The 22,662-nt window shown below is 38.0% G+C and overlaps 1 long non-coding RNA gene across 1 annotated transcript in view; it reads right to left on the bottom strand.

The window, feature by feature from the left end:
• Positions 1 to 1,512: 1,512 nt before the first annotated feature.
• Positions 1,513 to 22,662, bottom strand: part of LOC143694262 (uncharacterized) — a 153,691-nt gene continuing 132,541 nt past the window's right edge. The window contains exons 2-3 of the long non-coding RNA XR_013182606.1: positions 2,693 to 2,765; positions 1,513 to 1,629 (exon numbers count right to left, since the gene is read on the bottom strand). This is a non-coding gene — a long non-coding RNA (uncharacterized LOC143694262). The remainder of the gene's footprint in view (positions 1,630 to 2,692; positions 2,766 to 22,662) is intronic.

Here is a 22,662-nt window from a genome sequence, read left to right on the forward strand (position 1 = left end):
CCAGGCAAGCAGTCAGAAGAAGAAGAAGGCAGTAAGGGGGAATGAAATGATCTTGGATTTAACATGGATGAGAAATGTGAAAATGTGTAACTCTCAAATGCTTCTGCTTTGGGAAACAGTACTACTTCAGTTTAAGAATGAATGAAAGAGACAAGTGATGTGCAGTTTCTTGTTCCGAATGAAGTAGTACAAGCAGAAAGGTTTGGACAAGGGATTTGAAAAATAAGTTTGAGAATAATCGGACCATGGACTGGGCAGACTGTAAGCAAATTGGCACTTTTGCATCTTTTCTAATAAGAGGAAACAACAGACTGAAGATGAGATAAAATGACTGTATCTGTTGAAGCAAGATTTCTGACCAAAACATTAGGCCAACAAAATCTGAATCTCACAAAGTCAATGCAAAGGAGAATAACACAAGGTCAATGCATTTTTTCAGCTTTCATTTCAGCTTTCTGGTCAGGCAGTGTGATATGCTAAAACCTTTATTTTCAGTCAGTGTTAAGTGAATGTGCAGCTAGAGATGCACCAAAATGATGGTATTAAAGTAAAAAAAATATCCCTTGAGAGCATGCCTCTGTACCTCCTCATCCCTCCAGCATAGTTAAAACTTCTTCTGGCCAACAAAGCCAATCTATAACTATTATATCTTTTTGTCTCCTTTCATATCTCCTAATACAAGCACTCTTGTAGCTGCTGGCTAGAAAATTAACCAAGTGAACTCTCTCTGTCTGTGTCTCTTCTCATCAGATTACTGGAAAAATTTAACAGTCTCTCCCTTTCTTCTTTTTTTTTCTTTTCAAGCTGGTAGCACACTGGAGGGGCTTAGACAGGAACAGTTTAACTCTCATATATCTCATTCTTCACTAGAGTTGGTGGACACATCATTATTCTCAGCCTTTGGGGGAATGATGGGTAGACTGTGTGGTTACATCCAGATGGTGATTCAGGAATCTGATTCATTATGAGAAAAGCAAAATATAAAGCAGCAAAACTGAGAGGAAGCCAGGAGACAAAACAGCATCCATTCTAACATTCCAGTTAGAATGGATGCAGCTGAGGATCCAGAATCCTGTATACTTGGTTCTTGAAAAATTTGCACTAAGATATCTTCATATTTTGGATCACTGTCCATTCTGTTGGAACCAAAAGTTGTAAAACATATCATAGAATCAGAATGACTTGGGTTTGAAGGGACCTTAAAGATCATCAAGTTCCAATGCCTGTGCCATGGTTAGAGACACCATTCACTAGATCAAGTTGCTCCAAACCCCATCCACCCAGACATTGAACACTCCCAGGGATGGAGAATCCACAACTTCTGTGGGCAACTTGTTCCAGTGCTTCACCATCCTCACAGTAAAGAATTTTTTCCTTACATCTAGTTTAAATGTACTCGCTTTCAGTTTGAAGCTGTTCCCCTTTGTCCTGTCAATATATGTTGCAAATAGTCTCTCTCCATCATTCTTGTAGGCTCCCTTCAGGTGCTTTGGTTACCCTGAAGACTCTTGTCCAGCCTGATCAATTCCAATTCTTCAGCCTTTCCTTGTAGGAGAAGTGCCCCATCCCTCTGATCATCTTTGTATCTCTCCTCTGGGCTTGCTCCAACAGGTCTGTGTCCATCTTGAGCTGGGGACCAAAGTGGAGTTTCACAAGAGCAGAACAGTAGGGCAGAATCCCCTCCCTTGCCCTGCTGGCCACACTTTGCATGCAGCCCAGGACACAATTGGCTTTCTGGCTCCAAGCACATTTTGCTATCTCGTGCCCAGCCTCTGGACCAGCACCAGCACCCCCAAGTCCTTCTCAGCTGGGCTGCTTTCAATCTGCTCATCCCCACCCTGTGTTCATACTGGGGTTTGCCCTGACCCAGGTGCAGCACCTCAAACTAGATCTTGTTAAACCACATGAGATTCCCATGGGCCCACTGCTCAAGCTTGTCCTGGTCCCCATGGATGATCCCTGTTCTTCAGGTGTGTCAACCACACCAATCTGGTTGGTGTCGCCTGCAATTTTGCTGAGGTTGCCCTCGATCCCTCCATCCATATCATTAATGAAGATATTAAATAACACTGGTCCCAGTACAGACCCCTGAGGGACACCACTTGTCACTGAGGTCCATTGGGACTCTGAGCCATCGACCACGACCCTCTGGATTGGTCTGTGCAGCCAATTTCTTATTAATCTAACAGCCCATTCATCAAATCCATCTCTCTCCAATTTAGAGAGAAGGATGTTGTGGGGAACCGTGTCAAAGGCTCTACAGAAGTCCAGATAAATTCCATCTGTGACCCTTCCCTTACCCACTGATGCAGTTGCTCCATCATAGAAGGCCATAGGCTGATGAGGCAGGATTTGCCCTTGGTAGAGCTCTGCTACCCAAATCACCTCTCTGTCCCTGATGTGCCTTAGCAGAGTGTCTAAGAGGATCTGTTCCATGGTTTTCCCAGGTGCAGAGGTGAGGCTGACAGGTCAGTAATTTCCAGGGTCCCCTTTCTAACTTTTCTAAAGATGGGCACAACGGGTACAAAGTCCAGTTACCTTGGACTTCACCTGACTGCCATGGCTTTTCAAATATCATGGAGAGTGTCTTGGAAACTGCATCAGTCATTCTCTCAGAACTTTGTGATGCATCTTACTGCATACCACAGCCTTATGTACATTAAGGTTCCTTGGGTGGTTGTGAACCACTTACATTGGGAAGAACTTTTTTCTGCAGTCCCCATCCTGCTGTCCATTCACTTGAGAGGTGTGGGGAGAGAGATTACCTTTAAAGACAGGGAAAAAGGTTGTTGAATACCTCAGCCTTCTCATCCATTGTTACCAATTTTCCAGGACTTTTTATTGGAGGGGATACACCTTCTTGACCTTCATTTTCTGGTTAACATACATTTAGAAGCCCTTCTTGTTATTATTTGGCCTTGTGGGTGGGGTTTTTGTTTGGTTGGTTTTGGATTTTTTTTGTTTTTTGTTTTTATTTTTAAAATAAAATAGTTTATTTTATAAATATTTTTTAAATAAGTGAGAAGCATCCTTCATTTTATTTGGAGAGCAATAATGAACCAGAAAATATAAATCACTTCACCTGTGAAGACATTGAGTGGAAATATTTGTGTCATTCCCTGTGGAAAAGATGCTTGGTGGAAGTACGGGGCTACAGAGTTATTTTTCTGTCTCCTCTTAAAAAGCTTATCTAGCTAAAAATTTTGGTTGGAAAAAAACAGTAATATAGGGTGAGGAAGTAGGTTGATTTTGCAGGGACTGACTTAGCAACATAAAAGGATCTTTTGGGGAATGAGACAGTCATATAGCAGCAAAAAAGTATAGTATTTTAATAAAAGGAAGAAAACATGAAAAGTTCTGTAGACTTCAGAAATTAAGCCAAGAATTAGATTCATATCTTTGATGATCACTCCTCTAAAATGGTTTCTTTTTCAATTTGTCATCTTAGTATCAAAAACATATATATTTAATATTTGCTTCCAACACATACTCACAATCCATACCCTTAGCTGTGTATGCACCAGATCACAGAGGGGACACCTGTACTGACAATGGGAGAAGGGGAAGAGCAGTATATTGCATTTCTGTGAAGTTGCTGGTCTTATTCTACAGTTGCTATGTGCATCTGGGTAAATTAGTTCTCAAGCAATTAAGTAAACAAACATTTTGTTCCACCTGAGGGGGCCACAGACCTGTTTCATTTGGTCCACTAATTTTCAGTGGTATCACACAGGCTGGAGTAAGGAAAATTAGCTGTCCTGGCAGTTCTTGAAAATGAGCAGCTGACAAACACTTGCTAGGACATCCATGTCTCAGGAATGTAGCCAGCCACTCATCTTAAATGTGATTTCCCTTGTTTGTGACTGGCCAAAGGTGCTCATAGTCTCTAAGGACATACCCAAACTGTTTCTGTCCCAAAACATTAAGGAAAAACATGGAAACAGGAAGCTTATGAAGAACTCTTTCATTCCTTACTGAAGGAGAACTTGATGGACAATTTTTATGAAATAGAAATTTTATTAGAAATGCTCACATATTGGCCTCAAAGTATTTATGCCCAAATTGTAGTGTTTTGGTTTTGTTTTTTTTTTTTTTTTTTTATTTCCAGTATATTAAAGGCAAAGTTCCCCTCAGGCCTTCTTGGCCTGAGGAATGTTGTATGGCACAGTGACAAAAGAATAGTTGAAAATAAGCAAGCTCAAGTGTTGAAAGGCAGGAAAAAGTCTGGCATTACTCTTCACTCATTCCTTTCAATGCTGTGGTATCTGAGGTTGGACAAGGCAGGCCCAATTTACTCATCTAAAAGGTGGGATTAATAATAGTACTGTGAGTGAGTTGTTGAGAGATTTATTTAATTAATGTTACCAAAAGACTTCAAAATCCTTAGCTAGATAATGTTCTAAAAGTATCACATTTCCTTCAATAAAGATTGCTTGCCTGCTGGGACTACTTGTTCAAGATGGAGCATTTACAGTGTTGCACAAAGTACAAGGTATAAAACAGGGAGACATAAGTAAAATATTTTTTAAGAACATATTTGATTTTTTAAAGAATTTTTCGGCGTGTAACTGTGTACAACTCACAGTGAGGAATCACTACAAGGATTGCAATGCCTTAAAGCAGTGGGCAAGCTCTGCATTAAGGCTCTTAAGAATACTGAAAATAATACTTGTTCCTTCTATGCTCTAGAACAAGCACTCTAAAATATCTCCCTAATATAAAACAAATTATTTTTCTCTGTCCTTTTATTCTGTTACAAATTACAGTGGAACTCAATAATGAATAGATAGAGCTGAATTTTTCAGTAACAGAAGGAGGCAGATGAGGTGATAACTGCTCTTGCTCTCTCTTTTGAAGGATCCCTCACTCATTATTATGGCCTGATGGAGTCACAATGAATTGAGAATAGAAGTTTGGGAGTGCTCTAAAATTCAGGCCAGAGTGCTTGCTTTGTGTCCAAAGATAAAACATCACTTATGAAAATCAACTCCATTATTGTCTTCATTTTAACTGGTGTTAGGAAGAGAGCAGAGACCTGAGGAATTGTGACTTAACCTGGGTGTTGGTCTCAGCTGTTACCTTCAGCCCTAGATTTTATTTAACTGGTTTGACCCTTCCTTATCCTTCAAGTCTCTCTCATTTTTTATTTACTGTCTCAGGGGTAGTCTCCCTTTCCTGGTCTTTCTCTTTGGCCTTGTTTTCCATTCTCAGGGTTATTGGTGCAATCCCTCTTCCCATGGTTTCAGGAGGGCAGAAACCTCCTGCCAGTCATCCACAACAATCTGGCAGCTGGTATTGGTACTTCAGAGACAAACACACAACTGCCATGTGAAATAACTTCCTAAGGGCCAAATTCTGCTTGCATTAGTAATGCAAACAATGCCATTAACTTCACTCTGAATTGATGCTGTTAATTAACATGGTGTTATTTTTCTGTTATTTGTGGTTCTTTTCAAAAGTCATCAAAATCAGAACAAAAAACAATGTAATAACATCCTACAAATTACTTTAATTATGGAGTAATATTAGAAGGTATCTAAAAATACATTAAATATTTTCTTCATGTTATTCCAGGTTTGCAATGCTGTGGTTGCCAGAGCATAGTTACACTATTGCAGTGCAAGGACAAGGGTTCATGAGATTCTTATATTCTTCAGTTTTTCTCCACACCATATAAACTCTAAAATCCAAAAACAACAACAAAACAACACCTCCCAAACCACAAAGACATATTTAACTGAACTTTTACATGCTGACAAGGCACTTAATTACAGATTTTACAATGTGTTAAGATTTTTTCCTTTTCTTTTTTTTACTCTGCCTAGCTTGAAATGTGACAAGGACTAGAACCTTGCATTTTTGGGATGAATTATGTGTGCTTGCTCCTGTCACAAGAATCTGGTAATACTATACACCTACCTATCCATAAAAATTCACTTTAGTTTCAAATGTCTCAATGGTATTTGAAAAACTTAATGAACATTACACTTTGTGATGAAATATTTTTTTATTCATATGTAACATAGAAAGAATTGAAATGTGCATGCAGAGGTTTAGTAAGTTGCCTAAATTCCTGTGATAGAAAAAGAGCAAAACATGGCTGACTTAATATGGTGCATCCATTGGCTATTCTACCTCCTTTGATTAATGTCTGCTCAATTTGGAGCATATCAATCTTTTGATGATCTCCAGCAAAAAAAACCAAAAACAAATCAACCAAAAAACCACCAAAACAAAATGAAATACCCAAATATTTCAAACAAGTAAAGATTACATTCATCTATCCATCAGGAACACCTAATGGTGTTTGCATCTGATGTCAAGTGCATGCACATTTGTATGTTACAGTATTGTACCCCAGCCACACCTGAAAGACACAAATTAAATGTGAGAGAACATGGTAAGGTATCAAGCTTTTTTTGCCTACAGATGATCAAGAAAAGCCCCATTGAGAGGAAAACGTCTAGTATTATTCTTAAATTGACACTTGGAAACAAATATCACAACTCCAATAGGCCTGAGAATTAAAGTCAATGCAGCAGAAATAACAAAGGCCATCAAAAGATAAAAGTTATGCAGGGAAGAAAAGCCCTAAAACAAGATAATCCTTTTGTCTCTCTCAAACTATATAAGAATCTACCAAATTAGAAGCTCTAATAAGACCAAGCATTCCCTTCCAGTTACATACATAAATATTTTCAGCATTTCAAAATATTCCCCTTTGATTCTGTATGAAAATGAATTTGCTTCATGCCCCCTAAAAGTATCATTAATGCTAGTTTAATTAAAAGCTTCTGCAAATACACCAGAATCATGCATTCTGAAGAGGGAGTTGAGGAAATCAAATTGCAGAAACATAGAAAAGCTTTGCTGGACCCTCTTGATTCCTGAACAGTTCACTGCTCTAGGCAGGATAGGGGGTAAAATAAGACAATCAGATTCACTGACCAACTTCAATAGTGCTGAGCTCAGAGTAGATTTTCAGATAAATCTGAGGAGCAGAGCTGGGCTTTCTGCTCCTATATTTAATGTAGGATTAAATTAGCTCAGGTCCATCTCTGTGACAGATTTTTCAACAAGATATATTTTATATGTATAATATATTAAATGATGGGTATCAGCTCCTGATAAAAGGTTCTATTTTGGTCTTTCACTTTTGAGGATTTTGGGATGGCCATGATGCAGAGCAGAAAACAATGCCACTGTAGGGAGAATACCTGTCTCCCTGGCCTAAAACTTCCTCTCTAAGACTTGGATCCTCATCTGGGGCCACAGCCTCAAATAGCCGACAAACAAGACAGGCTGTGGGGCTGGCTAGGTGCACTGGATTTTTAAAAGCCCTTCCACTCATGACAAACTCAGACATGCCAAAGCTGCAGAACAATGGGTACATGCTTATTTTTCACCATTTCATTTTTACTCTTAATTCTATTTAAATGTAAGATTTCAAATAAAGAGTTGAAACATTTTACCTGAAGAGGAAAACGTAAAAGGCTTTGAGAAAAAGGAACCAGATTTCCACTGGAGACTGTTTAACAACCTGAACCAGAGCTGTCAGCACCATGAACATACTGCTATAAGATCATGCAGCTCTCTTGTCATATCCCAGAGTATTTGCATGCTCTGCTCTCTGCCACATCCGAAATACTTATTCTTGATCTGGTTTCATTTCAATTCGGTTCTATAAGAACCACAGTTTCTTTTAGCAAAGCAGAAGATATTTGTTAGAACATTTTATAATTCTTTATTTAAAATGGCAAGATATTAAATTCCTTCTTGGATATTAAACATTATCCTCATGGTTACAGATGAGAGAGGCACATGTCTCAAATTCAAGATTAATCCTTTTCTCAGGTGATATATATAAAGGGAAATTTCCAAGGTTAAGTGTACATCCTATGCAGTTTTAGCTGATTACAGTTTTATGAATGCAATGTTCAGAGGTGCTTAATTCCCAGTGAAACCATCAAAAATTTCCATCTACTGTGCACACCTCGCTGTTACAGAGGCTGTTTTTCAAATGGACCTTTATTTTCAGAAAAAAAAAAGAAAGAAGCTGCAGTTCTTCCATAGCAAATCTATGGGAACACTCCAGCTTTATAAATTTCCTCTCTTTACCTCATGAACCCTGGTAAATGTGGAGGGCTGTTCAATAAATAAGCAAGTAGAGATTAGAGCACCTAGAAAGAAACAGTGAGAAACTTGGCTGATGCTGCTGGTTCGCTAAAGTTATGCTCACTACAACAGACAAAACATGTAACTATTTTCAGTCTCTACCCTCTCAGCTCCATTTCCTCTCACAGGTAGGCCAGGCAGCAGTCTATTTTAGGCATTACAAAATCATTTCCAAGGTGGGAGGGACTTGGGGAAAGTTACACCATATTCAGAGGGGACAGACACAGTCTGGCAGCATCCTCTCAATTCTAGAGGGGGTAGGTGTCTAACTTCTCAAAAAAGAATATATTTGTGCAGGTTAGGATTTTGTCTACCCCCATATGCTCAATAAAATCAGCCAGAGGAAGTGCTGAGGGGATTTCAAGCTACATCTTTATCATGGGTTAGTAAAGTGCCGAAGGCAAGTGTAATCAACCTCATGATTCAAAAGAGAAATGACTCAGATGAAACAGACTGTAAAGGGGATATTTTTTCTTGGAGGACTCCCACACAGGACCCTCTGGTTCTCCCATACTCCACCATGAAGTGAATAGTGCTCTCAACAGCTAGAATCTCAAGAAAAACCTAAAAAATCCAACAACAACAAAAAAAGTGTTATTTCCTGTTTTGTTCAAGCCCCAATTCTGTGAGTGCTTATATGAAGTTGTAACCTGTTTCTAGCTGGAATGGCAGCACAAATGATTATTTTGGGTAAGACTGCAGATAGCAGAAACTCTCATGGTGCTGTCTCCCCTCACAAGTAATTTTCTTTTTCCCATTTAAGCATCCTTTTCTCCTTGCTCCAATATTTACTCCAGCCCTTCTATTTCCCAGGATGACATCTGCCCTGGGATCTGTGTATAAAGTTCCTGAACTGTACGTAAAGTCATGACATTATAATGTAAGAACTTTTGACATTCACAGAACTCATTTACATTTACAAGCATCATCCAGAGAATCCCACAAAGCCCAGTGAGCTGCCTTGGAGAAGTAAGTGTTTATCAATCTAGCCTGTTTTACAGATGAGGAAACTGGGACAGAAGTTTTCCCAAACCTGACAGAAAGCTTTTTCCAAGGCCAAGAAGTGAGATAGAGACTGAAAGATGAGAATAACCCAGGAATTCTGACTCCAGCCATGTTGCCACTGTGCCAGGCAACTCTGTTTCAAAATGAATAAGCTTTCTGGTTATAGAACTTGTGTCTCAAAATCTGATAATTTCAATAGCTCTGCTCTCTATTGCTTTCAAAAGGGAGAGATTTCTGATGTCTTCCATCCTTCAGTAAGTGAAAACATCTCAGGACTCCCATTTACCTGTACAGTGACATTTTTTTCCAGCCTTTCCAGCAGGTGGAAGTGGTAACAGAGCCAAGAAAGAGCTATTCCTTGTTGAAGTAATTGAGGGCAGCAGGTACAAGAGCCCAGGAGTGTTCAAATGCTAACAAGAATGTATCAGGAATACATACAATAATTTAGCAATTCACAGAAATGCAAGGTTGTCGAGTTCTTGTGAGTAATGTAATACATTATGAGTAACTTAATGACCTAATTTAAACAATTCTATCTCTGCATTTATTAGTTCTGATGTATCATCTTTTCCCAGAGTCCAAGAATACACTGTCTTGCAATTGAAATTTGTGAAAGATGTGTGCCACAGGCAGTGGGTGACTAGAATCTCAGTTCCTATGTAACTTCTCCTTTCAGTAATGATGTATTGGAGAGACAGTAACAGAACCAGTGTAGGAGGTCGAGTTTCTCTCACAGTTTTGTGGCCACTCTGTTGCAAAGTCAGCAGTACCAGAATATGATGTTTCCCACATTATTTAGGGCTTGTAAGTTGGGGAGTTCTGCTAGCATCAGTTTTTCTTGCAGGATCTCTGCCACTTGAAGTGGTAGATTCCCAACAATGTGTACCTTTATTCCTGTATTTTATTCAACACTGGTCTAGAAGATAATTTTCATTATATGATAGTTACATGATTTTTTTTTTTTTGCTACGGCATATAGAAAAAGATTTTACATGCTACTTTGAACTCCAATGGAAGTTTATTTTTGTTGCCTAGAGAACGTTTTGCAGAGTTTCATTTCCTATAAAATGGAAAAGCATAGTACTATGAAAGTACTGCAAAGGAAAAACTCATGTAAACGTAATTAATTGTTTAAAAGTCATGAATTTTAAGTGATATTTCATTCCAGAATATAGTAATAATATTGTTATTTATCAAGAACTTAAAGAAAACTTCTAACTTTTTACCTTCTGTGACTGTTAACGAACATACCCCTGTTGCTGTCATCACCACCTCACACTTCCTTATTGTCCTCTTCCAGTTTGCAGCGCTTTGTTTATCCTAAAACCCATATGCTGACTTTGAGACTGAAAAACACAATCCTGATCTTTCTAATGTGGAAGATTTTAAGTGAAAAAAAGCTTAAGAGGGAGGAGAAAAAAATTAGTGAACAAAGGAATCAGCCAAGAACAACTGCTCTAAATGACTGTGAAGGACAGTCATCCTGTTTTTGGGGTGGCTGCTTTACTCTCATCCCTGTGTGGAGTGATATGGCCTCTGGTGGGCCATGGGACTTTACAGTTCTCCTGCTGAAGGCATTTCTCATCAGGTGGGCCAGAGTAGTCAGCCCTAATTCCTCTGGCCACCCTCAATTCCTGCTGGTCAGCAGGGAGGCACTAAGAAGATAAGGAAGCTGACAGATGAAAAAGATTCATGATCCACAGCAGAAGCATTGGTCTGTATCCTTCCTCGTGTTTTGTCCCCTCTAAAAATAGTCCTGCTTACATCCCCAAGGGAGAATTTCATCCTGAGGATTGTTACTGCCCGTAATAACAGGAGAAGAGAGATGCACACCTCCCTTCCCAAAAGCCCACATCTGTTTCAACTTCAGTGAACTACACACACCTGGCTCAGCTCTCCCATCAGCCATCAGCACTGTAACACTGAGTGTGCCAAGAACCCACTGGGATGAGCAGTGGCTACCAAACCCAAGCGTCCTGATATGGCCCTCAACAAAAGACAGGTTTCTGACCACCACTGTTGCTGCCAAAAAAGTAAGGAGAACAAAATCACAGGAAGAAGCAAAATTAACACCCAGACTGGTTTCTGTTTTCTGGTAACAGAAAACAGATCTGGTTTTCTGTTGATTTGTGAAGTAATATTAATATTTAGAAATACACAATTCGCTCATAGGAAGCTGAAGAAAATTTGATAGACCTATATTCTTTTGCAATCTAAGATTCTGTCAAAAAATGAAAATCTTTGTGAAACCGGGCAGGTTTTGCAACAATTTCATGAAGAGGAAAAACCAGGAAACACTTCTGATGCTGCCAAAACATCCCATTCCTACATTTTTGAAATTGAACACTTGGACTTGTCACTTAAAAAGAAACCCAGCTTTTAAAAATTCAGATAATAAATGTATCAACATTAAAAATTAAGCAAACTCTACAATGTGAATGCTCAGAAATTATTTTTTTCTAATTATTTCACTTCATGGAGAGTTTGACAACAACCTAATTTTTCCACAAAGTCAGAACTAGTTTTGAATTCTTAAACTCCTTTGTGAAGTAGAATATCTTTTTTTCTGTGTAGAGTTAATGTTTCGTGAGGGGAAATGTCAAAACCTGATGAATAGGAGAACAGGGCAATTGTGCCTCTGAAGCTTGATGGGTATAGAACCATTCAAACAGGGATTTCAGGCCTCCTGTAACTTGTTTTCCAGGATAATGCAATGCACAGAAGAGAACTCAGATTTATCTGAATGAAAAATTTTAAGAATCTGGTTACATTTTATGGCAAACTCAGACCGAGTTTTGAATTTCTCATGAAAAGTTATTGGAAGTTTATGTGAAAGCAAGTTTTGCATTACATACTATGTCCATCCAAATGCTTTGGCTTCTAAACTCAGAGGTGAAAACTTGTTTCCATTGTGTGGAATTTAATTAGGTTTGAATGGATTCTTGTCCCTGTTTTTCCACTTGTCCCTTTGTCTTCTTCTCGGTCCTTTTTTTTTTCCTTGGTGCTATCTGATACTGGTGTATTTCCCATTCCTGGGTGAAAAACATTCTCCTCCTTCTACCTGCAGTCATTTGGAACAGACAGCCATTTCTCTGTCTACCTGAATACCCATGATTTTCCATATATGACATGAAAATAAAAATTAAAAACCTTTGTCTTTTGAATTTTTGAATGTTACCTCCATCTTGTTATTCATGTTTTTTTTATTCCTCAGTGAATGTTTTATTTAACACAGTAAAGCCTTTTGGGATAGCCTTTATATGATAGAAATTATAAAAATGGATTCACATTGTGTTGTGAATGATGATACTTAAACTACTCATATGCCTACATTCTTCCTCTCAACCTCTATTCCTTTATAAGCAGAGAATGGAGCATACTTAAGGAAAACAAGATTCATTTCCTTAAAAACCTCTAAGCTAATGCATTGTTATGTTTGTTACTGTGGTTTCTGTGAGAGGAGGGGAAGATGGATAATAATGTGGGCACTTCTAAAGCAAAGCATTTCCAAAGCAATAGCCACATCAGTGCCTGTTTTATGCACCAGCTTTCTGCTTCCTTCCTTCCTCTTCCTCTTCCTGCTTGATTCATGACAAAATGTGAGACCCTATGAAGGAGGAAAAAAATAGTTTTCCCACATGGCAGAATTTTACTGATCTCAGGGTCTGATGAGGTGTGGCTACACTCTGTATTGAACCTGCCTCAAAGGCCAGGGAAGCCTTGACCTAGTGGCTCCCTGCACGGTGTGAGATGAGGCAATTGTGAGCCCTGAGACCGCTTACCGCAGGGACAATGGCGAGAAACAGCGCCGGGCTCAGCAAGAACCAGGTCTTGCAAGCAGCAACAGAGGTGTGCAAATCCTAGTGCACAGTCCAGGTACAAAGCATCACAGTCCTCTGCCTGGCCAGTCACTCGTACAGCCACGTAAACTGGTGTGAGAGTTGGATATGGGACTGTGCTTTTGTACCCCATTTTGTGGGGTTCACATTCTCTGAACCTGAGAGAAGCAGTGAAAGAAGCAGAGAAAAGAATGATCAAAAGAATTCTTATCTCATTTGCTGCCCCTGTGTTGTGCCAAAGTAGAATGCAATATGGAGATTGTTTACCCAAATTGATAGTGTTTTGTTTCCCTGGCCTATTAGGGGCTAGCACGTGTGCATTTTGTTGGTCAGCAATCACAAGATTCTGTACAGCTGAGTTGAGTTGGGTGCTTGTGCAGATTCAGTTTAGATGTAATGTAATATAGTGAAATATAATATAGAATAATATAGTACAATAATATCCAGAGACTCCTCCTCGTCATTTCTCCTGGACATCGGGCAAAAATATCACCAACACCATTTTCTCCAGAACAAAGAAAGGTAGAGCAAAACAATGGCAATGTCTTTGACTGTCCCTTCATCAGCTCCCACAGAGTGGAAGTATCCCTAAACCAGGGCTACCTCGGTGCATTTGTGTGTGTGAACAGAAACAGAATCTGCATATGCAGCTCTGAACACGAGTATATTGTGTCTGTGTCTAGATCCTCTAAAAAACAGACAACTGTTATGAAGCAAACGTAAATTTTAATGCTAAAAGTCTACCATTCAAAAATCTGTCTTTTAGTATCTTGAAAATTAAGAGACTTCTTTTTTAAAAGTATGATCAACAATGTATGTTACCTAAATCAGTCTCCAAGATCTTGTCACTAGCCAGACTAATAATCCAATACTCTTTCAACAGTCTTCACAATAATGGACATATTTTCAGCTTTCTCAGGTTGGGCAACTTATCAAAGAGAACTATATGGCTCCATGCAGAGCTGCAAGTGATTCTTAGCAGCTTACTCTACAGTACCTCATGCAGGGACTTGTGCTACATTCCCGTGGATTATGGACTTCATCAGAATCTTTGAAATGAAGTAGCTATCCAATATATACAGGGATCTCACAGGCAGCTAAAACTTTATTGACACTGGGGAAGTGCACACATTTATTTATTAAATAAGAAAATATCTTATACACATGCGCAGAGACACATGAACACACACATGCCATCAGAGTACATGGGGATAAGGAAATCTGCGACATTATCACCTGAGGTAGAAGAGATGAGGGAAAGAGACTTCTGTGCACTGCACTTATTTTACCCCTGTTTTTCATTACGTGGATAACCTTAGAACTGTTCTTGTTAGCATTTAGAAAAAGGGAAAAATCTAGCCTCCTGCAGGGGAGCTATTATTGCTAGACTGTACTAGCATTATCTTGCTTATGGGGGGGCATATTGTTTATGCAGCCTATTTATCAGTGTAGGAATATATCTACCAATATAGCAATATCTCTGCAGTAATGGCATACAAGAATAAAAGAGTTTTCATGAACACAGAGTTGCTGCCTGTAGCATGTACATCTGAGATACTAAAGGATTATTTACCTATCATTAAGATATGGATTTTTTTATCTAGTCTAGTCTTTCTTGCAGCAGAAATCATATTAAACTCTCTGGCTATTATATCTACCATCCATTGGGCACCTTTTCATTCTGGGTAACCTAATATAAATGAAGAAAATAAATCCACAGCAATTTGTTGAGATGCCTTTTTCCCCCTGCCCCCTCCTCCTTTTCCTGAATTAAATTCACATAATAAAATCCAAGGGTTGCGTTTCACTCACATCCACTTCAATTAGCATGCATGACTTTGTATGAAATTTTTAATGGAAGTAAAAAGCTAAAACACAATATTTTTAAACCATTGTGTAAGGTAAAAATGCTGCATACAACACAATGTGCTTATATGTCACACAACAGTCAGATGGGCTTTAAAATTCAGTGTGAGCCTTCCCAGTGCTCCATTTCTCTCATATTTTCCCATTATAGGATGTCTTTTAAGAGATTTTAGTGATTTTAATTTAATGAAATGCTGTTCTATAATGTTGCTTTAGGAAGTGTTTGCTTGTCTGAAACAACCAGGGCTAATAATAACAAAACCATTAATAATAACAGGCATATAACAGCTGAAAACCACAGTCAGTCAAGAGATTCTAAAGCAATATTTGTTTGGGGTTTTTTTCTCTTGGATAATGGATTTCTGATGAATGGTAAATTTATTTTTTTTTTAGATTGCTTTTTGTTTAAAATTTCCCATTTCTGCTGAGAGACAAAGGGTAGTTTGGATACTGATAGAAGAAATTCATAGAAAAATTGTAAACAATGAAAAAATCTGGTTTAGTAATATTTTTCACTAGGGAGAAAAATATTTTCTGAGAATAACATATGAGGAGTAGGTGTAAAATTTTACTTCATTGATCCATTTGCTGTATGTGCAAATCAACTTATTTACATTGCCTTTTTGGTACCCCAGTTTAAAGTATCCCCCACCTATCCGAGGTGGGTCAAAAAAGGTAATAACACAGAGACACCTGGTTATATATCATATTCTGCCTCCCTTCTGAAACTTCTGGTGTTTGGCATCAAGGTGCAGCATTGGCAGAGCACAGGGAGAATGAAGTTACTCCCATCTTGCTGCACACAAGACATTTGCAGCTAGACAATAATCCAAATTGTCTCTTCTTGTGTTTCACCTTAGGTTGGCTGAAAAATTGTCCTGTGTCAGAAAAAGAAATCACTGGCCATGCTTTATGCCACTGGAGAAAGAAGATGTTGCAATTATAATCAGTTAGAGGCAGAGGCATCTGTTCCTTCATGTGAATAACATGGAAGTAGGTATCATGTTTGGTCCATGGATTAATCTGCAAAGTCATGAGGTTTTCCAGCTGGGTATCTCACATGCTGACTTCAACCCACCTGAAGTAACTCAAAGGGATATAAATTTGCATATTATCGTGTTAGGTGCTTCCCTGTTTAATTCAGTCATGTAAGAGTTTCAGCCCAGTTCCTTCCCAGACTGCCCTTTCAAACCCTCCTGGAGGAACAGTGGCAATAACCAGGGTGTTACAGGTAAGATACATGGACCAAGCACCTCCTGAGAGACAGTGAATCAGCTCTGCACAAGTCACAGGAGAAGAAGGGGACCAGAAAACACAGGCTTGAAACTCGGTGGTTCAAACCCAAGAGATCAAATGAGTTTTTTCCTTCAATTACTGAAGGGATCTATATGTTCTTTATTGACCTTTCTTCATCCTAATCCCTTTTTCTTTTGTAATATATTTAAGAAAACTAAGTCCTCCTAATAAGGCTGAATTGAGAAAATTAGAGACTGCTGACTTAGTTAAGGGCATGTGTCAGCCTAAAGGTTATCTTATCCCAAACCTCTCCTGCAATACAGTCACATCTCCTATAATAACTAAACACCACTGAAATACTATAGTTGAGTCTTGTGTTCTACTTTTATAGATGCATAATACACATACAATGATACTACGTTTATTCATTCTGTTTATTGCTTCGAACATGATTTTTAATGTGTAACATAAAAAGAGGTTTTCAAGTTTAATTGGACTGTCAACCCCATCATGTTCATCTTTATCTCTGGCCGCTTTTACTTCCAGACTAGCATTTTTTATAGGATATCCACACATAATAAAGCATCCAAACAACTTTTTCACGTCATCTTCAATGAATTCAGAGGATGCAACAGTTTGCACACTCCTCTGCACACATTTTATTAATCTCACTTTCATTCTACAAGGCTACAGCGAATCATGTCATAAATATCTGTCTTGCACTCATGAGTTGATATGTTTTCTTCTATGATCCCCTCTCTCAACTCATAGCTTAAAAATCCGGCAAAAAGTATTCTGTGTTCTGGTTTCTCATTTTAGAAAAATTTCAAAATGTTACATATAATCCTTTTCCAAAACTGACATCTCTCAATTGTATGGTGTTATTTTTAGAAAATCAGAGAATAGGATTATGTACAATAAATATATAAGATCAGGCTCAAAGCTGGCATAAAATAGACACTGAAATGAATGGATATGTGCCATCTTGCACCTATCAAGGTTCTGGTCCAGAGAACATGGTGTTGAGAGCCTCTTTTAACATTATACAATTTTAGACTACCCAGCTGATTTTATTCAATGTCAACTCCATGTCAAGTACCTTATTTTTGAAAATAGACTTGTAAATATTCACACAGTTCAGCCTGAATCCATATGCAACTGCGTGCATGATATTGAGTGTGTGTAAATTGAATCTTGTTTGTGAACTCTATCAGCCTTTGCTGACCACAAAACTGAAGACAGTAGTTTCCTAAGCTGGACAAAATTGCTGTTCAAAATCAGTTCCACCAGACTATATATCTATGATGAAACTGTCTTCTGGCCTCTTCCTTCCCCACACATCTTGTCACAATAAGGATCTGGGTACTTCATGTCATCATTTGTAATTTGATGCTAAATTATTGGCATATGGAAATATATTACCCTCTTTGTAATAGGATTCTTCTCTTGCTATATTCTTTCCTTGAATGCTTATTTTTCAGCCAGTAGGTCATCAACAATAGATGTGAGACTCGGTCATCGATGACATATGTGAGAGTTAGAGTCTGAGTAGACCATACTCATCTTGTGGTCAGATTTGTGTTTAGACTTTAAGCCTAAGAGTAAAAAAAAACTCCAAAATTTTTATTTTTAGTTCAATAGCCCAACATTTCTTTACACTGTTCTCAGCAGATTTTTGGCCCTGAGTAGTGGCATGTGGCAGAAACTGACTTGTGATATTTTTTTTCTGCTTTGGATGTCGGAGGTCTTGTGAGATCATCTGTTTTTTCCTAAAATTCCTGCCATCTTGAGCCAAAACCTCATGAGAATAGTTTTTCTTGGAACATTTTTTTAATATGAAAACCAGAATGAGAAAAATAGGCCTCTCTTGGTTTTGGATTTGCCCCACAACAAAACCCAATACTTTGTTTAAATACACATATTCTAATCTGAGGTCTCCATGCTATCCCCCCCCCCTCCCTTAATAAGCATAAAAGGAGTTTTAATTTCAAAATAAATTGTAAGGCTCTTCTTGTAACAGATTCCGAATGGCATCATATTCCATGGGCACTTTCTAGACTCCTTGACTTCTTTCTACTTACTGTTTTTGATTTTTTTGCTTTTTGGTTGATTATATTTGGTTCTTTAGTTAAGAGATATGTGTTACTAAATAATTAATACAATACCTGTGACTGCTTGCGTAACATAGTGTTTTACACTTCCACCGTCCAAAAGCAAATAAAATGTTTTTATTGTTATCTATTATGTGTTAGCTATTATTTCTTACAAGAAAATGAGAAAAAGACATTCAAAGCTTTTGAGGAGAGACAACAGAAAACTGACAATAGATCATTCTTGATCAGACAGCAGAAGCTAATGCCACAAGAGATATTTGGACAATAAACTAATTTTTTATAAAGGATTATGCTATGTACATAGATAACAAGAAACATAATCTTACTCTATAAAAAAGGTTTTGATGTAAAAGTAGAATCTGTGAGTTGGCCAATCTGAAAGGAAGAAATTTTTATTTCTGGGAATTTTTTTTTTCACAACTATTATTTATTGCAGATAAATAATTCTCTTTAAATGAGATCCTGTATAAAAATGCACTGAATTAGCTAGACACACCTGATCCACAAGCTTGTTTTTCAGATTCCTATATGAAAAACAGGGGAATGCTCATTAAATAACCAGCTGAGAATAACAACCCTTTTCAAGCCAAGCTGTCTAGGACTTACATACTGAAGATGGTCAACCCACCTTTTGAGCTGCATTTGACTTTCATCACACCCTCTGTGTTGGGTGTAACTTCTCTGACCACTTTCAGGTGCCTGATGGCAATGGGGGGTCTTTTGTAAGTCAATTCCCCAGCTCCAGCTGATGGCATCCTGTAAGATCAGACACTCCTCTGTGGAGGAATGGGACTGGTGTCATGGTCAGTTCTGCTCCCTAATCAGGTCCCAGAACTTCCCCACCCTTTGCCCCCTCAACAATTTCAGCTTAGGCTGTGAAAAAAAAAAAAAAAGAAAAAGGAAAAAAAAAAGGAAAAAAAGGTGCTTTTTATGTCAGGAAAGTTAAAATCTTTCTTCTAAGCCATAATTACCAACAATCTCAGCCATTGTTCTGTAATGAGGTTTGATGTTTTAAACTACAAAGACACACATTTAAGATATAGAGCAGTGTTGCTGGGTTTTGTGTGTATTTCTTTTAATTCTAGAAATTGTTTTTCTTTATTTGATATAAATCTGAAGGCAGGAACTCATTGTAGATACACAAGTGCATGCAGTATGGACATATCAAAAGGAATTAATCTATACAGGTATAGATAAAAGAAGCAGGAATAAATGTATATAGGCAGTGGGTATGAGAGAAGACAAAAGGCAGGGAAGAAGCCAAATACAAATAAAAGAGAATATGAGAAGACTGTCATATTAGGTTAATACTATGGGAAATTAAAGTACTTTAAGATCCTCAGATGTAAGATACTATGTAAGTATAAAGCTTTTGTTTTTGTTTGTCTAAAATTTGAGTTGAGTGAATGCAGTCTGAAAGCAGCTCCTAAATGTGATTATATGAGGCTACAGACACAATTTCTGCTAGGTATCATGAATTTCAGTGTATTGCTGTGTTATTAAAAGCAACCAGCAGCGTGAACCTGCTGTATTATTAACATGTTACATTAGCCTTAATAGTTAATCCAGTATTCATATTCATATTGTGGGCTCTTCTTCTAAGAGAGAGTAACAGCTTTCTAAATGCTTTTAAGATTTCCAGGAATAAAATTAAAGCATGTTTAAGTACTTGTTGGAAATTGTGTGCAGAATTCTGAATAAGGGAGTTATTGCATTGTATCAGGACCCTTAAGAGATTCAGCTGAGAAATAAATTATGTAAACAATGCAATATGTGTGTGTGTCTACAGCTGTATATCAATATCACCTATATCTATGTATACAAATATCCTTATCCTTTTCTGTCAGTCTGGAATGTGTTATACTGGAGACACTGAACCTTTCAAAAGAGATGCAAGACATGTTTTTAATGTTGCTGCAGAATTCAGAAGCAAAACAAAAACTGGATAAATACTTCATTACATTTTATAAACAATCTGCTTTCTGATAATTATTATGGAGCAACTTTTCATTCTTTTTAATGAAGTTTGACTCTGCATGCATATGTGGGAAATTAATTTTGGTGAAAGAATTGAGTTCAGAGCAAAGTATCCTAAATGAGATTTGTTGAAACCCACAGGGTGCCTGCAGTTACAGTGAGAGGGGTGAGTGCTGATGGAGGAGAGGAGGACAGGTGCCAATCAGAGGTTGCAAGAACAATCTACCTCTGCCCCTTAGATCTGGAGGGAATTGTACCAGAGCTACATAAAGGCCCCACATTCAGCTTGGCTGCAGCTTCAGATTGGATTTCCTCTCTGCAGCTACTCCACACTCCACTTGCACAAAGTCCAAACATCTGGGTTTAATGTGAACAGAGTGGATTTCAAGCTTAATTCTTCTCTTTGTCTCTGTGTGTATGCCTATGTATGTGTGTGAAATAATATTTCTGTAATAATTTATTGCTTTCCTAAATCTTTCATTAGTTTTTTATCCTTACAATTTATTTTGGTATGAAATACCCAATCAGTAAAAAGCCTTGTCTCCTGTCCTGTTTCCTACACTGCCTTCAGAACATGCTATTGTTTGTATTGTCTGGAAAACAGATTGAAGACCTAACTGAAATACTGTTAATCATCAACATAGTTTTTTACAACTTATTCTAATATAGGTGTTTCAGGTGCAGTAATTCCTGCTTATATATATATATATTTTAAAGAGAACTAATAGAAAAAAAAAATATATGACCATAAATATTGATTTTTGAACTCTGTCTCTTGGTAGTGTTATATGTCCCCCTCCATTTATGATGTTTTATGTCTTATATAGATTGGGCACAATGTTAAGCCTCGTGTGAGAGAATGGAAGAAAAAAAAAATCAGGGAGTAAATAGCTGGTTTGCTTATCATGCCTCCCAGTTTGATTTTGGTAGGTGTAGAATACTGAATTATAGCAAATAAAAGACTAAAACATAACAAAGCTACCTGAGGGTTTGGCTGAAGTCCCTGTGCAAACTGTGATTAACTGAATACCTGCCCTGGAATGCTGGTTTGGCAAGAGGTTATACACACATGAGTGAATCTGTCTGCATACTTAGACACTGCAGTTAGACTTTTTTCTCATAAAAAAAAAGGCTGTTATTTCCGAAGTTGTTCAATATCATTTGAGTCAGTCTGTTTTCATTTAGGCTCCTCATCCTCAGAAGAAAAGTGAGGTGACAAGTGCCCTACGTGTGTAAGAGAGTGGGAAGAAGAGGAGGAGCAGCAGTCAAAGGCATGTTTGGGTGCATGAAGGCAGCTAGGCAGGATTTACTCCTAAAAATCACAGTGTTCTTCTGGGAAATGGAGGCTGATCTCAGTGTAAAGTGCTGAAGATCCATTGCTGTAAATTTACCTGAGCTTATATCTCGAAACCTGAGCTTATATCTCGAAACCTACAAGACCACCAGTGAAGAAACAGTCACATATTAATGGAACTTAACAGATAATATACAGAATATACTTACATATACAGTGGATTAAACATAAACCCAAAATTTTCAGCAGAACCTAAGGGAGTGGTTTGTGAGCACATGAGGGTTTACCCATGTGGAAAGACAGAGCAACAAACAGGTAAAAGTCTTTCTGCTGCAGTTACAACACTGGTGTAGACACAGCCTTACTTATACTCACAGCCCCTTTTTAGAGGACTAACCATAAATTACATTTCAGGCTAATGTAAATTAATCCAGGCTTAAAATGTCTGGACAATGATTATGTATTAGTGTCCATTGGACTTTTTTCTATATGGTCTAAAGCTGTGTATGATTGTGGGGACATGGTACAGTCAGAGGTGAAAAGTCATTTCTTGCTATTAAAGAACTTACCTTCTGACTATATTTCCTCTCTTTTTACTTTATTTTTTGTTGCTTCCAATGCATATTTAATGTGTGCTGATAATTTGGATCCTGGACATTAACCCCACAGGCTAAGTCCAAAGCCATTTTACTCTCTTTCCTTGCTTCCATCACAGAGTCAGATGTGCATTTCCAGCTGGGAGCACCAGCAAACGTGTCCTGCACAGAAGAGCACATGATGGTCCTGGATGCCTCTGGCTCACATGATGTGAGATGGTTAGAAATTTCCCCTGCTTTTCTTTATGCAGACATGTTGTGCATGAACTTGCAGAGGAGAGGGACCTCGCCCTTGATTTCTAATCAAGTCATGAGATCATCTAGGCTGTAAAAGAGTCTATTGTCCAAATCTTGCTTGTTTTTCTCCAGGAAAATTTTGCCAGTGTGTGGAGAACTGGTCTCAAAAAGTAGGTTTTCTTCTCACATATTTAAATGATTTCTGAAACCCTTCCTTGATTTTAATCTTTTTATTTTCTCACTTTTTTTTCCTAATTTCCCTGAAAATTCAAGGTTTCCCAACAACAATTGTTTTTTACCATGCCAGCAAGAGGGTTCCGGTA

This window comes from Agelaius phoeniceus, chromosome 6, assembly GCF_051311805.1.
Source record: "Agelaius phoeniceus isolate bAgePho1 chromosome 6, bAgePho1.hap1, whole genome shotgun sequence".
Lineage (NCBI taxonomy): Eukaryota > Metazoa > Chordata > Aves > Passeriformes > Icteridae > Agelaius > Agelaius phoeniceus.